Source organism: Mesoplodon densirostris, chromosome 9, assembly GCF_025265405.1.
Source record: "Mesoplodon densirostris isolate mMesDen1 chromosome 9, mMesDen1 primary haplotype, whole genome shotgun sequence".
Lineage (NCBI taxonomy): Eukaryota > Metazoa > Chordata > Mammalia > Artiodactyla > Ziphiidae > Mesoplodon > Mesoplodon densirostris.
In genome coordinates, this window is record NC_082669.1 from 19,083,852 (window position 1) to 19,106,924 (window position 23,073).

The following is a 23,073-nucleotide window of genomic DNA, read 5'->3' on the forward strand; positions in this document are numbered from 1 at the left end:
GTTGTGGCTCTCAGGATCTAGAGCGCAGGCTCAGTAGTTGTGGCGCACAGGCTTAGTTGCTCCGCAGCATGTGGGATCTTCCTGGACCAGGGCTCAAACCCGTGTCCCCTGCATTGCCAACCGTATTCTCAACCACTGCGCCACCAGGGAAGCCCTACATCTGTTACTTTTAAGCCATGGTATGGCAGGGTTTATGTTATCCACAACTAAACAAAGTGTTGATACAAGTTACTTATAATTATAACTATTATTTAAGTACTTAAAAAGAAAATACCATAAGAGGAAATATAATTTAGATTGGTGAGTCACAAACTGTATGAAGGATGTCCCCTACTATTTCTTGCTACCATAAGTTTTTATTTTAAAAAGATGTGAATATATTGAATTGTTTTTCTTCATCTATACAGAATGTTTTGTCATTTAAATTGTCAATGTAATTAACTAACTTTTCTAACACTGAATTACAATCTCAGTCCTCAAACTCCACTTTCCCCTGATGCTATGTCCTTTTTAAACATTGCTAGATGCGTCACTATCCCCCCTCTCACTCCCCTCTCAAAGTCACGGTTTCCAAGATTTCTACCCCAAGAACAGAGTTTTCCAGGTTATCAAGCATCCATAAGGTAAGTCCTCCAACACAGGCAGAACGTTGTTCCTTTCCTTTATCCACAAGGTTTCCAGAAAACTGAGGCTTACAGAGGCTTATAGAGGTGAGACCAGAGAAGATGCCATTCTGAACGCAGGCATTGATTAAATCACCGTGGTGGTAACAGACTGGAAATTATGAGCCACAGGACATGGATGAGAGTATAGTCAGAATGGGCTGTACTTTACCAGAATCTGAAAAACTGAGCGAAAGGGGAAGTTCTGGGACAAAATGATTTCAAAATGAAATAGGCTGGAAACAAGGAAGAGATGGGAAGGGGAGGAGGAAGACGGGTAGAAAGAGGAGGGAGTGGGGAGGAAGAGGGCGGGGGTCTACGTTCGGTAAAGTGAAGTGCAAAGGGGAGAGACTGTGGATGAGGGAACGAGAAGAGAGGCCTCTGCTCCTGCTGGGAAAGAGCTCAGTTTCTAGGGTCATTACCATCCAAACACTACTGATCCCAAATTTATATTCTCAGCCCCAATCTCCCCCATGAATTCCCTGACTAAATCATCTCCTCTTGGGTAGCTAAAAGGTATTCTAAATTTAATATGTCTGAAATGAATTATTATTTTCCCCATAAACCTGCTCCGTCCTCCGTATTCTCCGTATCAGTAAACAGCACCACATACGTATTTACTTATCAAACTGCCCCATACAACATTCTGGTAATCTCCTTGAGAGCAAAAATTTGGTTGTGGCATCCCTAGTGCTTAGGGCAATATCTAAGACAAAGGAGAACTTCAATAAATACTTGTTTGAATTAATTCTGGTAAGTCTTAATTCTGAACTCTTCCACAGAAATCAGTAAAAGAATTAAAACTTCTGGCAGCTACAAGACAGATTAGTTTTAGTTCTTCCTTCTTCTTCCTTTGTTTAAACGAAACAAAGAGGAGTACGTGTATGCATATCCACAGTATGAAGCAGAGAGGAAAACGGGGTAGAAAAGTAGGAAGAAAATAGAAGTTTTGGGACTTCTCTGGTGGCACAGTGGTTAAGAGTTCACCTGCCAATGCAGGGTTCAAGCCCTGGCCCGGGAGGATCCCACATGCCGCGGAGCAACTAAGCCCGTGCCCCACAACTACTGAGCCTGCGCTCTAGAGCCCACGAGCCACAACTACTGAAGCCCACGCACCACAACTACTGAATGAAGCCCATGCTCCGAGAGCCTGTGCTCCGCAACAAGAGAAGCCACCGCAATGAGAAGCTCACGCACCACAACAAAGAGTAGCCCCCGCTCACCACAACTAGAGAAAAGCCCATGGGCAGTAACAAAGACCCAACACAGCCCCCCCACCCAAAAAAAAAGAAAGAAAACAGAGTCTCCCTTATTAAGTAGACACACACACACACACACACGCACACACACACACACAGTGACAGAAATATATTCGTACCCATTATCATGACAGATGAGCCAAGAACTGCTTTAACAAGATTGCAGTCTTATACCACACAATTAGAGAGGAGACTCACCATGCAAACACTTCATGCAAAGCAGATTCTGGTGAGAAGAGAAAACCCAGGGCTAAAACTAAGAGGGCTTTTCCATTAAGGAGGAGAAAAGATTTACCCACAGGGAACTGAAGAGTGCCAGAATGCTACCTCATTTTCTTCTATCTTCCCTAGGTTTAGAGCAACCATCTATTTCACAGTTCTTCCTCATCCGTCCTGTTAACCTCCAAATGACCATATGAATGGATCTTAGGGAGTGCTTAGTTGTTAATAAAGAGAATATTACCAGTCAATGCACCTATTTTCTGACACCAAACTGCTTTCTTCAAAGTTCTAAGTGACAACTTACATGAATTCAGCATACCCCCTTCTTTTTAGTCCCATCCCTCACTCCATCTTCGAGATATGACGCTTCTAATTCTGAGCCTTACAGAATTCCGTGGGTTGACATGCTTCTTCCTGGCTTCACCCTTTGCAGGTATTTACGTTTCCACCTTACACACTTTAATAATTGAATTACCCCTCACCTATCTGCTTTTCATATTCCAAAATTCTTTATTCTCTCATCTACTATATCTCTTTTTGCATTCTTTGTCCTTCTGAGTTTATACCTTTTTAGTCCTTTACTGTCATTTTAGTGAATTTTAAGGAGGCAGAAATAAAGGTGCACATTCAATCCACTATATTTAACCAGTAATCTAGAGCTTACATTTTAGTCAAACTACAATAGTAACTACTCCCCTCTAACCCTAAATGCTTGCACCTCCGCAATTTCCGAAATCCCAGTAAAATCCTGTCTTTAGTGTTAACTACACACATCTTTTCTACTCTCCCAAACTGTAAACAATTTATCTTCTGAATTTTCACGGAGCATTACTTGCATTTCTTCTGGCATTTACTTAAACCATATGTGCTAAATTTTAATGACTAATGCTGAAAAATCTCCCCCACTGCCCAAAGTTATTTACTCATTAAAACATTTTAAATTCCATCAATCAGGGATTTCTTTAGTAAAATAAGTGAACTTTTAAAAACTCAAAATACTCCTCAAAATTATAAGCCTACAGTTAGTTATATTAATTTAATAAGATTCTTTCCTTCTATACCAAACTATGACCCATGAACTGAGTAAATGGGATATCCAGTAGATAAGGAAAGGACATTTTGCACAATTTCAAGGACTAGGCATCTGGTCTCTGAAAAAGGAATAAGCAGGACACGGATGGTTTAGAATCTCTTCTGACTCCATCTGGGAAAGGGCTCGTGTATTAAACTGAGCCCATCCAGATTATCCAGGATAATCTTCCCATCCCAAGGTTCATAATCTTACTCAAATTTGCAAAGTCTCTTTTACTATGTAATGTAATGTATTCACAGGTTTTGGGAAATACAACATGAACGTCTTTAGGGGGCTGTTATTCTGCCTACCACATCCCCAGAAACAGTGTAACTTAATAACTTTGTTGTTTTAAACTTTTAGCTAATTTATTACACAGCAGGTAACAGAGATAAAGTGCCCTGAAATTATTAACCAGTATATATCATTACATATAAGGTGTTCAATATATCATATATTTATATACACACATATACACCTGGCCAGGCATTATGCTAAACACTTTTTCATATATTATTTCACTAAATTGTGTCAATAATCATATATTATCTACAAAATGAAAGCCCTAGTAATTGGTAGAGTTAGATTAAACCCCAGTTATTTCAAATCTAAACGATATTTATGACACCTATTTCTCTTTCTCTTTTACAGAGGTTTGAATTCAAGCATTTCAAGAAACAGATTTTTATTCTAAAGTTTTCAAAAATAATTTTCCACAAATTTATTTTATTCCGACAGCGCTCCCCAAAAACATGAAATGCTTTATAACTGCACTTGACAACTGAAATTACTTCTCCACTGAAAGGGTCATATGGAAGTTAGGCTTACACCAGTGTTCCCTTGATCTCAGTGCCTGTGCTTGCCAAGGTGTCATCAACTACTACTTCTGGGCTAAATCCTAAGGCCACTTTTCAACCTTCTCTTATTTGAAGTCTCAACAACATCTAACAACATTGACTACTTCTAGCATTAAAGCTCTATCTTGGGGGCTTCCCTGGTGGTGCAGTGGTTAAGAATCCACCTGCCAATGCAGGGGACACAGGTTCAAGCCCTGATCCAGGAAGATCCCACATGCTGTGGAGCAACTAAGCCCGTGCAACACAACTACTGAGCCTGGGCTCTAGAGCCCATGAGCCATAACTACTGAGCCCGTGTGCCACAACTACTGAAGCCCACACACCTACAGCCCGTGCTCTGCAACAAGAGAAGCCACCGCAATGAGAAGCCCACGCACTGCAGTGAAGAGTGGCCCCCACTCGCCACAGCTAGGGAGGGCCTGCGTGCAGCAACAGAGACCCAACGCAGCCATAAATAAATAAATAAATAGATTTATTTAAAAAAAACTCTATCTTGGGAATTCCCTGGCAGTCCAATGGTTAGTACTCTGCATGCTCACGGCCAAGGGCTGATGTTCAATCCCTGGTTGGGAAACTAAGATCTCACAAGTCATGCAGCGTGGCCAAAAAAATAATACATACATACATACATATATACATACATACATAAAACTCTATCATTTCTTTTCTTCCATCATAGCATACCCTCCCACTCTCCAGCTATTGCCTCTGTTTCCTCTGTGGTCTTCTCTTCCTATACCAACCCCTTACATATTATAATTTCTCAGGGGTTAGTCCTACTTCCACTCCCTTTGGGGGATCCAGCTCCATACTTTTTCATATTCAATCACCATCTATATGTGGAAATAACTTTCAGATCTGTATCTTGTGCCCCTTTTTTTCTCCTGGGCTTCAAATCCACATACACGGTTCCCCATTAGATACCTACACTTGGGTGTCCGACAAGCACCTCAAATTCAATATGTCCCAATGTACACTTAAAATCACCCCTCACAAAACCAAGGGTCATAACTCACTGAGTAGCCCTACTACCCAACTAACTTGTCAAGATAGCCCTACTCCTCCCACCAAATCTCAATGCTTCTACATCTCCTTAAAATGGATCCTACTACTTTGTTCCATCCTCAGTACTCCAATAATTCTTACTACCATCAACTCTTGCCTAATATACTAGGTTTCCTTGTCTCTGATTACACTCCCAACCTTCTAATCCATTTGACATTGCCATCAAAAATCCACGTCTGATCATGTTATTCTCTTACTCAAAGGCCTTTACTGGAATCATCACTGCTCCCCTGTAAAAGTTCAAATTCATGGCTTGCATGACCATTTACTATCTGGCCTTATCTCTCACAACTTCCCTGTCCTCTTCCTTTGTCTTCTCTTCCTCTAACTTCTTCTAGGAAATGCTGTCTCTTTTGTCTGGTATACTTTCACCAATCTGGACCAGTACCCATTCCCTTGATCTGGCTAATACCTGAACATCATTCATATCTCAGCCTATCTACTTCCTCTGGAAAGCTTTCTCTAATCATCTCCCTCTAAATTACTACCCCTCTTATGACTCCCAGCACCTCATACTTGACCTTTAGCACTGCACTTACTCTATACTGCCACGGTGTATGTATTTGTCTGTCTCTCTTACTAAACTACAACCTTGTTATTTATCAGTTTCCCTAGCACTTTATGTACTATCTGACATACAGAATGTACTAAATAATATTTGTTAAATGACTGAGTGATCAGACTTTCCTATGGTGATTTTGATATTATTTAAAATAACCTCCTGGGGCTTCTCTGGTGGTGCAGTGATTAAGAATATGGTTGCCAATGCAGGGGACACGGGTTCGAGCCCTGGCCCGGGAAGATCCCACATGCGGCAGAGCAACTAAGCCCGTGTGCCACAACTACTGAGCCTGCGCTCTAGAGCCCGCGAGCTACAACTACTGAAGCCTGCACGCCTAGAGCCCGTGCTCTGCAACAAGAGAAGCCACCGCAATGAGAAGCCCACGCACCGCAACGAAGAGTAGCCTCCGCTCGCCACAACTAGAGAAAGCCCATGCGCAGCAACAAAGACCCAATGCAGCCAAAAATAAATAAATAAAATAAATTTATTAAAAAAAAAACCTCCTGAACAACCTAAAAGTAAGAATTACAGCTGAAAGTACAAGAGTAAAACCTCTCATATTAATATAGTACATTCAAGATATAAATGATAAAAACTTTAACAATTCCCTAGTTTTTAAATATGACTCTTAAGAAAGTTACTACATATAATATCATTAATGAAAATCAGACAAATATAAAGAACTAAGCAGAATGAGACCGGGTAGGTGGGCAGGGCCAGGCTCACATATTAACTAAATGACTCCCTGAACATCAGCAACTACAACGTGTGTTTGATACACCTGTCTCAATAAGTAAACAAATCAGTGTAAGTCAAGGAATCTTCCAAGACAAGTGAAAAACATTTAAAACCTCAAGTGTTAAGTCATCTAATGTTTTCACAGAGCAACTTCCCCAGGTAACACAAGTCATATAATGAACATGTGATGTTCAAAAAAAGAGTGTAACAGCACAGCATAAATTTTGATTCTACTAGTGTAAGAGCTCATCTGTGACTCAACAGATTTAAATATCTGACACATCTATTATGATACCAATAAATTTATGTTTCTTTATTCTAGGCTCAAATACTCTCAAATCCAAGTGTAATGTCAAACATGCATTTAAAAATATTAAATTACTGTATTATGAATCCTCTCAGGTCACTCAACACTTTTCTTCAATTTTTAATAACTCTGAGTTATATTTACATATCTAAAACGTCCAACTTAAAGCAAATTTTAGAAATTTACTCAAATAGATAAAATGCTCATAAACACTGCTATTGTATATTCATCTAAAAGGGGAGGGGGGACTTCCTGGTGGCACAGTGGTTAAGAATCCACCTGCCAATACAGAGGACACAGGTTTGAGCCCTGCTCTGGGAAGATCCCACATGCCGCGCAGCAACTAAGTGCCTGTACCACAACTACTGAGGCTGAGCTCCAGAGCCCGTGAGCCACAACTACTGAGCCCGCGTGCCTAGAGCCCGTGCTCCACAAGAGAAGCCACTGCAACAAAGAGTAGCCCCCGCTCGCCACAACTAGAGAAAGCCCGTGCGCAGCAATGAAGACCCAATGCAGCCAAAAATAAATTAATTAATTAATTTTTTTTAAAAAAAAGAGAGGGAGGGACAGGAAAATTCAAGAGTAAAAGACCATTATAAAAATAATCAAATAAGACAAAAGCAAGGAATTAAAATTCAAAAGACAAAAAGCATTGACAAATTGTAGTATATATGACTGAAAAAGATTAATCAATGAATAACTGCACCTAACAAATATAAAGTCTTAATACAGAGTATAAATAACTACTCTATGAGGTAGCCACTTAAGACAACAACTTAACATAAATACAGTCCTTGAAAGCTTAAGATAATTTCAAATTTGAATTTAACTCAGAAAATGACATGAAATTTGAAAAGTAAAATCTACAGATGGAAGTCTAGTACTGTGTGTTTTACCTCTGGAGTTGCAGGCTGAACCACGATTCTATTCTTACATTACAAATCTGTTGTGTGGGGAGCGGGGGAGGAATAACTGTGTTACAGAAAAGAGGATAGAACAAATTGTTGTAAGAACATGTAGTTTTTATATGTGTCTTTATTCTTTACAAGTAATCTTATTCTTTAAGGTTTATTTTTTTATATAAATGGACTCATCTATATTTAAAATACCTAATGCCCTTCATGTTTCTTAGTATGAGAATGATCCAGAAGTCACTGCTAATTAACTCACATTATAGCTTTTTTAAAACCCGCAGTATCATAAGAAAAATGAGGAAGGGATTCTTCTGTATGTTTTCTTTCCCTACCATAAACCAGAAACGCCAATGCAAGCCACTACCAAGAAGAGGAGAGAAGAGAGACTGGTGGGGACAGCAGCTGTGTTGAATCTCAGGAAGGACATGCGTTGGCAGATTTGTGAGGTGATGCTTGCAACACAATGTGCCTAGATCTAGTCTAATTTCAAAATTTTTTTACTTTAAAAAAAAATTCTGTACTTGATGTTTTGCTTTTTAGAGAACTATATCCCTACCCATAACAGAACATTTTTGCCTGAGATGTTCTAATTCATTAGTTTTATTATGCTGTCACGGGGGGGATGGGTGAGGAGCTATTAATTTACAAAATGAAGAAAAACATGGCCAAAATCAACTCAGAAATGAGTATGTATCCTAAAAATACCTTATATCTATATACTTTATTACAGTTTAAAAGCAATTTTTTTATATTTTCAATTTAAATTCAACTAAAAGTACCTAAGATAAACTATTCCAGTGGTTCGGATTTTTTCCTTAAAAATCAACATTTTAAGATATCATAAATATAAAATTCAAAACAGCAGGATAAGTAGCAAATATGCACATATTGATAGAATACAGTTGGAAGAACGAGGGACGATAATATATATGAGCGCAAAATGGAACAAGGTATAAATGAACATGGAAGAGGATGAAACAGGAATCCACATAGTAGGTTTAGGCTTAAATGAAAGAATATGTATACATCCTTCACTTGACACAGAATGAAGGGTAGACAAATAACTGAAGATCTAGATAGGCTTTTACATGAGATATATAGGGAGCAAGAAGCTGACAAAGTTCAAGCCTCTGTTTTTTTCAATGAAGAAGTAAGGTCTTCTGGTAAAAATGAGAGACGGGGAAGATTGCTTGAACAAAGTTGTGATGGTCTATGTCTAGGGTGATCAAACTAAGGCCCATGGGCCAAACATTCATGCTAAGAATGGTTTTCACATCTTTAAAGAGTCAGCAAGGAGGGAATTCCCTGGTGGTCCAGTGGTTAAGATTTGGCGCTTTCACTGCCGTGGGCTCGGGTTGGATCCGTGGTCAGGGCACTAAGATCCCACAAGCCACGAGGCCAAAAAAAAAAAAAAAAAAATTAAAAAAAAAAAAAAGAGTCAGCAAGGAAAAAAAGAAAATGTGATACAGACTGTATGTGGCCCCAAACACCTAAAATATTGACCATCTGGCCCTTTACAGAAAAAGTCAATCCCTAGTCTATCAAATAGCACCTGTGAGAGGGGAGAAATGACTAGACGTTAGAAAACTTAAATTTGCAAAAGCATCAACCTCAGTAAGCATCAGTGTTATCCTTTTCTCCAACAGGGAGAAAATTAACAGAGACACAAAAGAAAACTGTGCAGGGCAGATATCTTAAATGGAAGGAATCTGAATTACATGATACAAAATATTACCAGCCTATAATTAGACTGTAACTTAAGAAACTAGGCATAAAAAGTAAAATCAAAGATTTTAATAATTTTAAGACCATGATAAGAGGAATGCCACAAGATGGTTCATAATAAACTGCTAAAAGAAATTCAATGATAATTTTTTTAAAAATTTGGAACTTCTGCTTCCAACCTGAAAGAGTAATTCGTACAGAGCTTACCCTAGCAACTAGAAAACTGGACAAAATTTATGAAAATACCATTTTCACATACTGGACAACAGCAAATGCAAGACTGTGATCCCTGAAAAACAAATGAAGTGAAATCTATAATTATCCAGGCTTTCTGCCTAAATACACTTTCCCCTACAACACAAGAGAAAACTCTAGTGAAGCATAATGGTCTGGATGAGTTGAAGGGATGAATGTGAGTTAAGGAAGGCTGAGGCAGCCAGAAGCTGAGGCAGAAAAAAGTAAGCTAAGCAGAGACACAATTCCAGAAATTTCTATATAGGGTTTCTTGAATATTAAAAGGAATATTATGTTATGAATACATATGTAAGACTCAAAGAGGCCAGGCAAAGAACTACCAAAAAGCCTGCAAACTGATCAACTCTAGGAGCTCACAGAGAGAGCACTGCACGATGTTCCAGCTTGGAAAGCCGGAATGAAGACGCATCATTGAACACAGGGGAATTCATTACAGATCTATGAAGGATTATGCCTTAATGGTAAGGCTAAACTAGTCTCAGAGGAAATGTTCCTATAAAACTGACTCAATACAGCTTAAAAACAAACCTCAAAAGAATCAAGTTGATCCACAAGTAACCTGACTACCTGAGTGAACAAAATACAACATCCACTAGAAGAAGACAACAAAATCCATTTACAGTGTTCAAACACAATGGCCAGTATCCAATCAAAAATTATTAGAAATACAAAGATGCACAAAAAAGGATGAAGTTAAGTGATAAAGATCTTAAAATATCTGTTATAATTACGTCCACAGATTTAAAGAAAAATATGAACACAATGAAGAGAAAACGGAACTATAAAAATTGATCAAATAAAACTTTTAGAGCTGAGGGACTTCCCTGGTGGTCCGGTGGCTAAGACGCCACACTCCCAATTCAGGGGGCCTGGGTTTGATCCCTGGTCAGGGAACCAGATCCCACATGCCACAACTAAGAGTTTGCATGCTGCAACTAAAGATCCCACATGCTGCAACGAAAAGATCCCATATGCTGCAACTGAAGACCCCACATGCTGCAACTAAAAGATCCTGCATTGCGCAACGAAGATCCCGGACACAGCAACGAAGATCCTGCATGCCACAACTAAGACCCGGCACAGCCAAATTAATTAATTAATTAATTAATTATTTTTTTAAAACTCTGGAGCTGAAAAAAACAGTATTTGAACTGAAAAATTCACTGGAAGTGCTCAATACAGATCAGACCCTACAAAAGAGAAGACTGATGAACCTAAAACCAGAGCCAAACTAAAGGTACAAAATATAAGCGAACAGAGCCTTAATGATACATGGGACAATACCAAAAGCCAAAAATACATGTTATCAGAGTCCCAGAAGAAGAGGAAGTATGTGAAAAAGTACTTAAAGAATGGATTTTTTTTCAAATTTGATGAGAAAAAACAAACAGCATATTGAAGAAGCAGCAGCAACAACACAAACCCAAGAATATAAGTGAGCCCAAAGGAAGGTAAACACAAAGAAACCACACCAATGTAAACCATAATGAAACTACGGAAACGATGAAATAAAAATCTTAAAAATGGCTGAGGGAAAAAAGACAAATTACATAGCAATGAACAAAGTTAAGATCCATCACAGACCTCTCATCAGAAACTATGCCTCCAGAAAACAACAAAATAGTTTTTAAATGACAAAAGAAAAAAGTCAATATAGTTCTCTATATACAGTGAAAATAAGTCAAAAATGAAGACACAAGGAAAACATCGTTGACAAAAGCAGAAAAGAACTTGTTGCCAGAAAGCCTGTACTACAAAAAAAAAAAAAGTCAAAGCTCTTCAGATTGAAGGAAAATAATACCAGAATCGCTGATGTACAAAAAGAAATAGTGTCAGAAATTATAAATCTATGCATAAATATAAATTTTTTATCTTTAAAATGTATTTAAAAGATAACTGGCTGTTTAAAACAAAAACAGTAATGATCTATTAAGAAGTTTACAACATAAGTGAAAGTAAACTCTTAAAAAAAGAAAAAACAGCACAAAAGATGGAAGAGGGCCAAAGAAAGTGATATTATAGTAAGGATCTAACATTATATGTGATATGATCTATTACTTGTAAAAAAAACTGTTTTAAGTTAAACATGTATATCATAAAATCTAAAACAACCACTAAAATAAGAAATTTAAAAGATATAGCTAATAAGTCAATAGACTATTTACTATTCCATTTTATTTAATCATTAATTACTAAAAATAGTAATTTTTCCTATTCCATCGTTTGGAATAGTAAAAATGGAATAGCAGAAGTTACTTAATCCAAAAGAAGGTAGAAAAGGAAGGAAAAATGAAAAAAGAACACATAAAACAAAACAAATGCCAAGTGGAGGACTTAAATCTAATCACATGGAAAATTATATTAAATGTGAATGTTCTGCACTCCAATTAAAAGAGAGAAATCCGAATGGAAGAAAAGCAAAAACAAGCTATTACTATCCACAGAAAACACACCTTAAAAAATAAAAACACAGAAGAGGTAAAAATATATATGATGTAAACCGTATCAAAACAAACCTGGAGTAGTTACATTGATATCAAAGCAGACATCAGAACAAGTAGTATTATTAGGCATAAAGACATATAATTCATAATGCTCTTAAATGTTCATGAATTCAATAAAAATACATGATGCAAAAACTGGAAAAAGTGAAAGGAGAAATAGATAAATTCAGAATTATAGTTAGGAACTTCATATCTCCTCTTTCAGTAAAAAGTTACCTTCAGTAAAAGGCTAATAGTACAAATAAACAGAAAATCAGTAAGGCAAGAAAAGACTTGAACTGTATTATCAATCAAATTGACCTATATGACATTTATAGAACACTATGCCCAACAATGGGATAAAGTACATTATTTTCAAGAGTACATGGAACATTCACTAAGACAGACCATATTCTGGGCCATTACGCAAACCAAAACAGATCTTTTAAAACTGAAATTGTACAAAGTATGTTCTCTGATCGTGATGGAATCAAACTTGAAATCACTAACAAAAAAAATTTTTTTTAATCACCAAATATTTGGAAATTGAAAAACTCACTTTTAAATAACCCATGTGTCAACAAAGAAATACAATGGAAATTAGAAAATTAGAGAACATACTGAGTGATTACAAATATTTGACAAAAAGAGATTTAAAGTTGTTAAAGAAACTTTCACCAAAGGAGTAAAGGAAGGAAATACGAAAGAGCAGAAATCAGTAAAATAGAAAAAGAACTGTAAGAACACTATTCATTAAGACCAATGAAACCAAAAGCTGGTTATTGAAAAGATTAGCAAAACTGATAAACCTCTAGGCAAACTGACCAAGAAAAAAGAAGATACATATTTCCAATATCAGTCACGAAAGAGGAGGGATCAGTACCACCCCGCTAATATTTGAATATAATGACAAAATGTTAAAATTAAATTAATGCCAATAAATTTGGCAAATTCAGTGATATAACAATTTACTTGAAAGATACTTATCACCAAAACAGACAGAAGAAAAAGAGAAAATCTGAATCTATTAAATTACTTGAATTTATAATTAAAAGCTTTAAACAACATAAAACCTCCTGGCTCACTCATCTTCTCTACTGAATTCTATCAAACAGTTAAGGAAGGACCAGTACCAATCTTACGCAAACGTTTTTAAAACTACAGGAAGAAGAAACATTTTCAACTCATTATGAATCCGACATTATTGCCCTGATTCCAAAACCAGACCAGAAAAAATATATATACAATAAAAGAAAATGACAAACCAATATCCTTCATGAACATATAGGCAAAATACTTTATCAAAATAACTGCAAATAAAATCATGCAATATCTAAAAGGGTAATCTACTACGACCAAGTAGGGTCATGAATTTCATCTATATTATCAAGGTAAATAGCTGCCAGGAGACCTGAGGTTACAGGGTAACCAACCAACCCAAACTCTAAAGAAAAACAGGTACCTTGAAGGACAGATGGGGGCATGAGCACCTAAAGGCCGAGTCTGTGCTAGCAAGAAAATATAGAACCCATGGAGGCCACAAACACAAGGGGAGGCATACCCATTCACAGGTTCTTCAGAGACCTCACCAGGTTTGTGCGCGTGCGCGCACACACACACACGCACACACACACACACACAGACCAGGTGCAGAGTGAGAGGTCTGAGAAAGCATCCCTCATGTTTGGGGATGAGAAGAGCAACCACTGAGAGAAAGGCATGAAGTTCAGCCTGGATCCTTTCTACCATCTCTAATGCATGGGAGAATAAAAGGCTAAAACCACTGAGGGAAGTCCAACAAACCCTCTGATTTTCTGAACATTGCTGAAAACCCATTCGAGCTACGAAAAGGAAGCAGCAAAAAAACCCTGTAGGCCTAGGGGAGGAAAAGGAATTCCAGTACAAGTGGAAGTGGGTGACACACATTGAGAAGTTCCCTTTTCTAAAACTTAGGACACCACGGTTACCCAGTCTACTATGGTGGATATCTTGCTGTTTTTGATAATGGATCCAAGCGGAAATGGCAGCAATTGGCATGTACAGGCTGGAGTGACACAAACTGACCGGTGGCTGCGATTTGGTCCATAGTTTGCAGCCCCAGAGAGAGATGTTTCTAACCTGTCTTCCAACTGGTACATCTGAAGGCTATGCTATAGGCAACAGCCCAAGACTCAGTAAAAATACAACAACATTAATCAAGAGGAGTGTTGCTCAGAGCTATGAGGAAGGAACAAAGGGGGGTCACATCCACTCTCGGTTTTCTGGAGCTGGCACTGAGATTGAACAGCTGCAGCAGCACAATGGATACCATCAGCTTATAACTTGGCCGAACTATCCATCAACCAGGTCTAGGTATTCACAGGAACTTCTGTGCATCAAGGACCCCAGTGAACCAGTGGTTTGCTTCAGGTGATGGAATGAAAGAAAAGGTTTCCCCCAAAAGGGTTCACTTCCATCCCTTCATGCAAAACCAAGATTACACTAAGGCGAGGCCAGCTGCACCCTTGAATAAACCATTTTCATTTGTTCATTTGACTTTCAATGAAGTCTACTGGGCCCTTTCCTTGTTAGTCGTCAAGTTCAAGTGACATCGGGCCAGAGAGTCACCAGGCACCTATGGGTCAGGTGACTGGTTTTATTAACAAGACCGTAGCAGTAGGCCTGTTCAAAAGAGGTGCACTTGGCAGCTGGGTCAGGCAGGTGGCACTGCTGTGCTAAGAAATAGCCTGAGCACTTTAGCAGCCACAAAGTCTTTAACTAAAGCTGTGGTTTTTTCTTTCCTCCTGGGATGATACATTGTGCTAGATCACCGGGGTGGGGACATACAGGAGCCGGCGAATGGGGCAATCTCCTGTTAATTTATAAACCTTCACAACATAAGCATGTAAAAACCATCAATACCAAATACACATTTGCCAGGGGAAGACAGAAGAACAGTACATGAGTAAGCCCAGAGGCTCCACCCACACTTTAGCTTTTCTTGAATTTGAGTGCCACCCACCGTCCACCCCCCCGCAGGAACACAAACTAAGGACTTTCACACACACACACACACACACACACACACACACACACACACACACACACACACACGACTAGCCAGAGCGGCCAGCAGACGACATTCTTTTCTGACCAGGAGCGTGGGGCGTAGTAGCTTGTAGAAGAGGACTGAGGTGGTGGGAGGCTTTTCTCCTGCTGGCTCCTTGCCCCGCGGCCAGCGCCGCTTCCTCCCACAAGCCTCCAAACTCCTCTGAGCCCCTGGGCCTAGGGGCTGTTGAGCTGCCCACGCGCGTGCTGCGACAGCTCCACCCTGCAGTCCGGTGCCTTCGGCCCCCCTGCCACCTACTGTGCTTTCTCCCCACAGGACCAGGTTGGAGGGTGCTTGGGCACCTCTACCCAACAGAGCTATAAAAGTTTGAGTTTCTCCCCTCTCCTTGCGCTCCCCTGCCATGCTTGGCTTTTACTTCAAGCAGCTGAGGTTAGGGCAGAGGGGGAGAGGAATCAGAGGGCACAAAGGGAAAAAGCAGCTCTGCACCGATAAGCAAGGCTTTGCAGCTACATTCAATTTCAAGCGGCTGCCTAACTGGACTCAACAAATGAACTTAGAATGTATGAAGTCTACCCAAAGCGCTGTATCCTCACTGCTGAACGCCTTTTCTTTTAGCTCCAGGGAGCCCTTGATTCAGCAGCTACAGTCATACTGCCTTCTGTGGAGGCCCAGAGGCTTGCTGCCTCACTGATGTAGTTACATTCTTTCTTCTTAGAGCCTGGAGCCTGAACAACAACCATAGTACCATTTGGGCAGCTTCATTTAACTGCTTAGCCTCTGAGAACTCATTAACACGTAAGTCAGTAAGAGACCTACTAGCCCACCACTTAAACAAGAGCATTTGCTATTGCATCTCATGCTCTCTAAACCAGCCCACAAGGGCCCTTGCCTTCTCTTCTGTAGGAAGCCATGTTTCAGTCAACATCACGTCCTCGTTGCCAATATCGTCAGGAATCGTGAAAGGTCTAGGATTTTACCCTATTTGCAGGCTATGAAGCCAGCTTGTTTCTGTCATGTATACTGGCAGAAGACTTAAGATGTCTCGATCAGAGGTAAAGGACTCAAGACACAGCAAGCAGTATGAGAGATCATGTCGCTCTGACAGTTCACCTTCCTATCCAAGTCCTCCTGGCAGAGGGACGTGGTTGGATACTCTGGATACAGTAGGTGTGCATCACAGCCAAAGAACACTGTGCTGGACAATTTACCATTTTTATAACAAGCAGAAGCAAGTCTGCTCTTTGGGGAGTCATTATTGCATCCCTCAAAGTGGCCAGCTTCCAACACAACCCTGAGAAATGGACCAGGTAAAGAACAGTCAGGTCTTTTCATTCTTAGCATGCCCAGCAATCCCCAGCATGCCCTAGGACCTTCAGGGATGCTCAGGGCCCATGGCAGCATGCTTCTCCCAACACACTTTTATCAAATCTAATACCAGAGGTCCTACACAGTAGCATAAGAAAAGAAATAAACGTTACACATGGTTCAAGAAGAAGTAAACTGTCTCTATTTGCACACGTTAACTGTCTGTACAGAAAATACCATAGTATTCACAAAAAAAGTTCCCAAGACTAATATACGAGTTTAGTAAAGTTGCAGGATACAAGGTCAAAATACAAAAAATAATTGTATCAATATTTCTCTCTACTAAAAATAAACAAAGATAATAAATAAGCAAAGGGACTCATAACAGCACATAAGAAGGGATTTGCCATAGCTTTGTTAAATATATAATCTAGTTAATCAGCTGACTTGGTTTCAGAACACAGAAATGAATTTGATCCTGCATAATAACCTACAATAGAAGAATTATAAGAAAAATGAAGCAGCAACAGGAAGAGAAACCAATGTGAAAAAAAAAAGCATAAACATGTTTGTGTAATTCTTTGATGGAAATGTAAGAGAAAAACATCAACAAAATCCGTAATATTTAAAAATGCAAAAAGGGATATAAGGCAGTCAAAAGAGCATGCCAGAAAATTAGGGTAAGGGGTCGTAATAATTTGGACAAGGGCCCCAAACAACATGCCAACAGTAGGACAACAGACGGAGATTAAAAAGTAGTAATAGTCACAGGGTCCAAAATCGAGGTTTGGATGAGAAAAATGGAAAGAAATGCCATGTATTAATTGTTGTAACAGATGCTGGCAAATGACTTACAATCACATACTGTGAAAAATAAAAATGAAAAATTTTAAATGCCCAACTTAAGTGAGATAGGGAAGGATGGGGAAGAATGCTCTGTGGAGTTTTTCGGTTAAGACATATAATTCTGATGCATGTACTTTATCCAATTACAGTCAGTTTTCAATTATCCTCTTTTATAGATAATGAATCACCAATATTGTTGACTCTCTACTACCCTGGCTACTCCCCACTTGAGGGAGGTTTCAGCAGATGGTCCATTTCTATTTTTCTGGTAAAACATTTGTTGTGATAGAAATTTAAAGTTGGGAAGCCAAATGAAATTTTTGAATTGGCTTTAAACTGAAATAATCCTTTCTACCTTGGCCTCTAGTATCAGAGAGAGTTGAGAGTTCGCTATGTTAAGTATTCATTGAAAAAGCACTCGTGAAGCAATACAATTTAAAAAGTGATTTTTCAGCAATTAGAAACTGCTTTCGCATATATACTTTGCAAATAGTTTCAAAGCACTGTCAGTTGTGGTTAATTCCAATATTTCACAAAGTTGAGGTTTTTTATTTACAAATTCAAAATCATCAAAAATTCTGTAGCATTAGAGCCAGACACAAGCTAGATAAGAATGATCTGATACAAACAGTAAATTTAAATGTGAATAATAAACTACTCTCTCATACTCAAAGTTGTCCAAACTTAAGGAGGCAAATACATAAAATTAAAAGTCAAGGACTCCCATGTCAGGAATTTTAGCTCCTAAACTAAATAAAAATCAAAGTGTTTTTAACTTAAAGAAAAACACAGCTTGTGAAGTGGGATTTTAATAGAGATATTTGAGGGTTAGATTCACATCTGTTGCTTAGTTATTATTAGGAAACTTAAACTGCTTTCCCAGGTTATTATTAACTAATTAATAAGTAATCTATAAAATGATTTTGTAACATTTGGTTTTAAATCACTAACTGCAGCATTTTTCAAAATTAGTATCCTATATGAATACAAAATATATTAAATGCAAAATTGTGAAAATCTGTTGCTATGGAAGTAAGAATCTGTAAATTCTGATGTTTATAATTTGATATTAATTTTTTTCATGAAAAGAATATAATCTGATTCTCACTCAAGGGGTTTAGATATCTTCTTCTTTGTTAAAAACAAAGGAATTTAGAATTATCCTGCTAAGAGATCAAAGAACCTTATAATCATCAAACCAATTTGTGGTTTTAAAAAAGAAAACTATAGGGGAGTTCCCTGGTAGCCTAGTACTTAGGATTCCAGGATTTCACTGCCATGGCCCAGGTTCAGTCTCTGGTTGGGGAACTGAGACCCTGCAAACTGTGTGGCACGGCCAAAAAATAAAATAAGAAAGAAAAAGAAAAATATACTAAGCATTGTATGCAGTAAGAAGTAACTATTATTTGTAATATCTTGTGTATCCCTAACCACAAATCACAGGGAATAAAAGGTGTTGTCTAGACCTGAACTTTCTTGCTGTCATTATGTCTTACAGAGATCCCAGAATTTATTTTTTCAAAACAGTCTGAGCATAACTTGGAAATACTGTCTCACAGAGAGCTAAACAAAACACAGAAATATACATCAATTTAAAAAGTCAAAGCTATATCGTGACCCAGAGAATGCTTGACTTGTCAAAAGTCATGTAACTAATAAGTAGTGACTGAACCGAAATCATCCAATTTTAAGTCAAAACTACCCTCAGAATTTTCCAAAGAGAGAGGGCCAGCTATATATAGTTAGAAGGTGGTTTGCAGACTTCTAACTTACCTAGACTGACTAACTTACCTACACTTTCTCATGCCATTAAACTTCTCTGTGCCTTTGTTTCCTCTACTTCATGGTGATATTTTGACGATAAATGTAAGCAAATACTTGAATTCTTTGGCAGAAAAGCACTATATGTATTTCACTATGTTAATAACTTCTCACCTCTACCACAAGTTTCAACTGATATCTTTTCTTTACTTTTAGTTTTAAGATGCAAACAACACTATATGTGTGCATGTGCACACCTGCGCTACCTTTCAGCATGGCTGGCATTCTAAGATCCTTTTCTCCAATTTTCAAAATGCATGAAAAGTAGCACAATATTTAATTTTTATGATTATCAAAGCCCTGCCACCCAAAGCTCTGCAGAAAACTGTAGAAATTCACAGCGAAATTTTCCACCACATTACTCTCAACTTCTGTGGAAATGCAACTCACAGCTCATATACTATTCAGCCAGCCCCCTGTGCAGCTTAAACACTAGCAGTGGAAGATTATTAAAATGTATACTGATTTTCAAAATTATAAACAGTAACTTCAATTACAAATTAAAAACCTAGCACATATTTTTAAAAATGCACATCACTAACATCCCTAAAATAATGGAAATAGGTAATCAATATTCTAATAATTCAGTGATTTGCAATATGTCTTCTGTTTTGTTAAGAGATATAGAATCCAGCCACTTTAAATACTCAAGTCTAAGAAAAAGGTTTCCTCAATGTGTTCCTCAATATTGAAAATAGAAAATTATTCATAAGTAACCAAAATTAACAGAAATTTAAATTTAAAGTAATATTCTGTTATCTACACCACTGTTTTTAATTCTTTTGACAGCGTATCTTAAAATAATTTAGCTTTGTAACTTATGAAGACATGTAATTAACTTCCTTTTTCCTTTACCAATATATTTACCCAATAACATTAGCATACAGCTGCATACGACATTAGGGTATAGCAATCCACTAAAAGTACCCATGTTAAAAACAGAAACAGCAGTTGAAATAAGATATGATGGCACATGATCGGTACATATATACTGAGCACGGGTTACCAGAGGTGAAGACTGAATAGTAATATCAAAAGTAATGCACATGATTAAATCTTTTCATACTGAGACTCTACTAATAGCAGTGGAATTAAAAAAAAAAATTGTAGGGTGTAATCACCTTAAATCAAGCTTTATTAATATTTCGAATGAATGAAGTGAATACCTGAATGAATGACTACTGCAGTCATAATAATATTTAACACCTTGAGATGTTCACAACAATTTGGAATACACAGAGAAGATGACTTGAATACAAACAAACTAGTTGAAATTCAATGTGGTTCACAGTAAAGATGCAGTGCCTTTCTATTTGTAGAACAAAGAATCTCAACCAAAACATATATACAACTAAAATAGTTCCAAGTGCAATTATCCAAGGCTTTAAAAAGAATATATACATTTTACTATGTAATTCTTTCTTGCCCCCCCAACACCACCACCCTGTATCTTTTTAATGTTTGGCATAAGTGAACAACAAACCAGAATAGAATACGCATTTTTTTAAAGACTAATTTACTCCTGTTCTATTTAAGAGCAACACACAACCACTTATAACTACAGCCTTTTAAAAAAGCATCCTTATATAAAACAGTGGTGGGGGGGGGAATCCCTGCTATACATATGAAGCACAATTTAAGCCCAATACAACTGACCAATCAAAATTAGTGAATGCACTGCATCTCTCTGCAGTGGAGAGAAGCCACAAGGTAGGCTGTCATTCTGCAAAAGCTGCCCAGAACAGGCTTTCCTCTGAAAAGCAGTGCCATTCCTTTTTAGAAAGACTGAATCTAAGTGCTGTCTCTGGAGACAAGAAGCCTTCAGTATGTTAAATTACTTTCATTATGTATTTTCAGATGCTTATTGATTCCACAGTAGGAAGAGTGAGAGACTGCAGCGGCCTCCAAGCAGCATTACATGTTCCATACATTAGCAGTACTGCTCAAACAATGGCACAGTACAGACACACATTTTCATTAAGGTCTTTTTCGAAGAGGTGTTTATGACCCTCTTCCCCCAGTCCTCTACTAACCAGTGAACAAAATGAATCAATCAAAACTGGAAATGCTTCAACTACATCAAGAATTTATCAAATCTTTAGCAGAGGTAAGATGTGTTCCTTATTATAGTATTCGGCTGCTTTTGAACCAGTGTAGTGGGGTAAAATTACTTTGAAAAATGTCAGCCTAAATATTAAGAGTTTATTTGCCTAATTCTATTTATTGCTAAACATGTATCTTTTAGATCTATTTATTTTAAGACATGATATGTTTTAAACGTAATTTTTTAGGATGCAATGTTAAATACAAAGAATATTCTTTGTTGAATCACTCTGAAGATAGATATCAGCTTTTTAAGTCACTTCAGATATACTAAATATCCTTAATTTCATCAGTAGTCTTTCTGAAGTGTTCAAAAAATGTTTATATTTCTTGAAAGAATCAGTTTTACTATTTAGTTATTATTTATTACTCAATTTTAGGTTTATTATTGGGCATGTTCATTGAAAATTATTTAACTTGCAGTCACCTTTTACATCACCCTTTACATTTCAATTACACGAACAGTTCATCAATGGAAATTTATAGTGTTTTATCATGGAATCTGTTTTAATCAGTTAAAATTCAAACCATGTGCTGATAAGCAAGCGACAATATTTTACAGCAGGAAATACTGTAAAATTTATTATAAAGATAAGAGGGAATGACAGTATGTTTAATGTATGCTAATTGCTCATAATCTCTGAAAATACAGGTTAACTTCTAAAATGAGAGCAGAAATTGGTTTTAAAAAATACAGGTTTTCTTTCATGGTAATATTTGCAATGTTAACTCTATTACTAAATATTATACTTACAGTCTTTGTTAGGAAAAGAGAATATTTAAAGAAACCGTTAAATTTATGCATAAGCTATGGCTCTAATAATACAGTTTGCTTACTTTGATAACAAATACTGTGTATGGTGTTAAATAGACACAACTAAAGTAACTTTCAATTAATAGGAAATTATTAGGAACCTTATTCCTTAACCATTTTTTTTTCTTTTTCACAAGGGCCCAAGGCAGCTAATTCAGTATTTACAACTGACAATATGAAGAATGCATCTGACCCATCACCTCCCTAGCTGTCTGAACCACAAACTGCAGGATATTCTTGCAACAATGATTTTAAGACATTAAGGAGTTAAAACCAGAGAATATAGTTCTACGTTACTGCTGGGATATAACATATCGACAGTAACCATCCTAAGAAGATGCTATATAAAACAGCCACAAAATGAAAATATAACTAACTGTAAAAGCCTGAAAACAAAATGGTGAGCATTTTTAAAGGGGGAGTTTATACTTTAACATACCAAAATTGTGGAGCCACCGATTCTTGAAGAAACAATGAAATATGGATTGACAAGAGAATGACATATATTACCAGCAAGCTAAATGAAGCTTTAGCAAGTATTTTTCTGCACTAAATATTCAGATATTCGTATCAATTGATATTACTAAAGGATTTTTCCATCTGAGTTTTATGACCAATTATGTATCCTCTTCTAATGAAAACAAACCAAATTAAATAGCAGATGGTTTTTATCAAGAGAACATGGAATGGACTTATAACCAAGTTATGTGACCAAGAAATCATTTCAAAATAATGAGGACTGCTATAGAAACAGATTTACATTTGTAACAAAAGGATGTCTAAGTACATTTTAGAAGCTAGAAACCTTATGTTTCTTTTGTTTTCACATGTTCTGGAAAATAAAGAGACATCATCACATATTCTCTCAAAGGGAAACAATTCCTATCATTTGAGGAAGTTTCTCTCGGTCGTGACTTTTTAAGGCAAAACAAACACAAGTATTTTGTACTGGTCTTTAGAAATTCATCAGCCAACTAAATCTCACAATTCATGCAGTTGAAGTATTGGAGAGAA

General features: G+C 37.4%; 1 protein-coding gene across 1 annotated transcript in view; it reads right to left on the reverse strand.

Moving 5' to 3' along the window:
- COG5 (component of oligomeric golgi complex 5) overlaps nucleotides 1-23,073 on the reverse strand; it is a 283,477-nt gene that overhangs the window by 180,543 nt on the left and 79,861 nt on the right. The gene's annotated exons all lie outside the window — the stretch shown is intronic.